Here is a 3009-nt window from a genome sequence, read left to right on the forward strand (position 1 = left end):
TCTAGTGACTTGTTCACTCTTTGAGGACAGGTCTGTGTTTTATGCGTATCTCCTGGACGGTACTTTGAACCATAATGGATGATCAGCCCATGTCTGTTGCATGACTACAGTGATTTTTTTTTTTTTTTGAGATGGAGTCTCACTCTGTTGTCCAGGCTGGAGTGTAGTGGCGCGATCTCTGCTGACAGCAACCTCTGCCTCCCAGGTTCAAGCGATTCTCCAGCCTCAGCCTCCCGAGTAGCTGAGGGAGAAATCCCGAGTAATCCCACCCACAGATTAAACTGTGCTCAAAAGAAGTAGATTGCACATCAGCGAACACCACTGCTCCAAGTTATGTACAACAGGGAAGGGTGATAGAGATTTTATGCACATAGAAAATGTATGGAAGGGCCACGCCCAGGGGGTCACACATGTAATCCCAGCACTTTGGGATTACAGGCACATGCCACCATGCCCAGGTAATTTTTGTAATTTTTTTAGTAGAGACAGGGTTTCGCCATATTGCTCAAGCTGGGACGACAGTGATTTTTACTTTGAAAACAAAATACCTCTTGAGGACACCTTTGGGGATCAGCCTCTCAGCAGCTGGGCAGGTCTCCTCTCTGCTCTCCCAACACTCACATAATTGCCGTCAACCCTAGAGAAGCGCTTCTGCCCAGATGCACACCCTTGGTGCCCTGTCCCCTGGGCTGCCCTGGGGCTCTGCTTGCACCCCCAAGCAGGGCCTGCTCAAAGAACGAACTGCAAAATGTAGGGCTTAACACAACAGAAATATGGTCTCTGAGAGTCCTGGAGGCCAGAAGTACAAAACCAAGGCATCAGCAGAAGCCGGTTCTCCCTGAAGCTCCGGAGGAGGCTCAGTCCTGGCCTGCTCCGAGAGTCTGGTGGTTGGTTAGCAGCAACCCTTGGTTATTTGGCTCGAAGATAAATGACTCCAATTCTGTCTCTGTTGCAATGTGGCTGTCTTTTCTCTGTGCATCTCTTTGTGTGCAAATTCCCCTCTTATAAGGACAGCAGCCACATTGGACTAAGGGCGCACCCTAATGATCTCATTTTATTTATTTATTTTTTTTGAGACAGAGTCTCACTCTGTCACCCAGGCTGGAGTGCAGTGGCACGATCTCCGCTTACTGCAACCTCCATCCCCCGGGTTCAAGCAATTCTCCTGCCTCAGCCTCCCGAGTAGCTAGGATTACAGGCGCGCACCACCAAACCTGGCTAATATTTGTATTTTTGGTAGAGACGGGGTTTTACCATGTTGGTCAGACTGGTCTCAAACTCCTGACCTCAGGTAATTTGCTCACCTCGGCCTCCCAAAGTACTGGGATTACAGGTGTGAGCCACCGTGCCCGGCCAATGATCTCATTTTAACTCCCTATTTCCAAATAAGGTCACATTCACAGGTACAGGGATTAGGACTTCAACATATCTTTTTGGGGGATGCGAGTCAACCTGTAACACCCCAAAGGCTCTTTAAGGTCTAGAGAGCTCTGCCCCCACTGAGGGGGCTGACCAGGTATCCCTGGGGCCGAGGGATGAAAGGCCACCGGGCCTCAGTTCCCTAGAACAGGGCTGGGCACTGTTGTCACCTGGACCAAGCCCATGGGCCTGTCCTCTCTTAGTTGTTCTTTCACAGCGATGGCCCTGCTGGCCCTCCCCTTTCTGGCTCACTCCTCTCTGGCCCTCCCAGGCAGCCCTCAGGAACCTCTCTAGGCCCAAGACTTGGAGTTGGCCTGGCCAGGGCAGAGGAGCAAGCACACCAGAGCGGGTCATCTTTCCAGAACACACTTCAAGCACAATGGCTTTTTAATATCTAAAACCTCAAGTCTGAGTTCCTCTGCTGACCTCAAGGCACCTGCTCTTTCCACTTGCCCCACTGCTCCTCCCTGTGTCAGCCCCTTCTGGTCTCATCAGGGCCTTTCCCTCTGGGTTCGAAGAGATTAGGGTCCATCTTACCTTATTTGTTAAATGCTCTTCTCTCCTTCTTTCTGGCTTTGCAAACCATACCTATCTTACAAAGCCCAGTTCTAGACCCCTCCTTGTAAAGCAGACTTTCTTTTTGAGAGGAGCTTTGCAGGTTCACAGCAAAATCGAGCAGCAAGTATCTTCCTCAGGTGCTTAAACCCTGATCATCCTGTCCGACATGCCTCCTTTCCGAACATATGATTTTCATTTGTTTAAACCGGGACATTAAAAAAACATAAAAGGCTGGGCGTGGTGGCTCACGCCTGTATTCCCAGCACTTTGGGAGGCTGAGGCAGGCAGATCACCTGAGGTCAGAAGTTCCAGACTAGCCTGGCTAACATGGTGAAACCCCGTCTCCACTAAAAATACAAAAATTAGCTGGATGTGGTGACAGGCACCCGTAATCCCAGCTACTCGGGAGGCTGAGGCAGGAGAATCGCTTGAACCTGGGAGGCAGAGGTTGCAGGGAGCCGAGATCGCACCATTGCACTCCAGCCTGGGCGACAAGAATGAAACTCCGTCTAGAAAAAACCTCAGAAAACATAAAAGAATTAACTGAGAAGAATGAAATCCACACAATGAGATAAGTTGCATGGCAAGTTTTACTGAATACATGTTTTACTTAGACATACCAGATATTCCAAATAATATCTTAAATGACTGTGTGTTTCAGGTGTAAATTCTAGAGTCTCATCACTGGGAGCACACAGCAGACAATGGTCATGAAAACATCTCTATCCAGGTCCTCTGGGGATCGTCCTCTCCCTTTAGAGCCTGGTGGCTTGTCACTCTGTGGTCCTCTCCTGGGCGCCACACCAGTGCACAAATGCTGCACAGATTCCTGCGGGTGCACATGGAACTTGGGCTCACGATCAAAGAGAATTATCAGCCTGTCTGCCAGTGTTCAAAGTTCAGACTTCAGACTACCAAGTTTTCATCAACTGTTATTTCCATAACTCCCGCTATTTCTCTTTTTTTCTTGCAAGAAGAGATTTCACAATCTACACAAATTTAGAGGTGTGACTCTTCAATTCTGCAAAATTC

The sequence above is a fragment of the Papio anubis genome, chromosome 4 (assembly GCF_008728515.1).
Source record: "Papio anubis isolate 15944 chromosome 4, Panubis1.0, whole genome shotgun sequence".
NCBI classification, from domain to species: domain Eukaryota; kingdom Metazoa; phylum Chordata; class Mammalia; order Primates; family Cercopithecidae; genus Papio; species Papio anubis.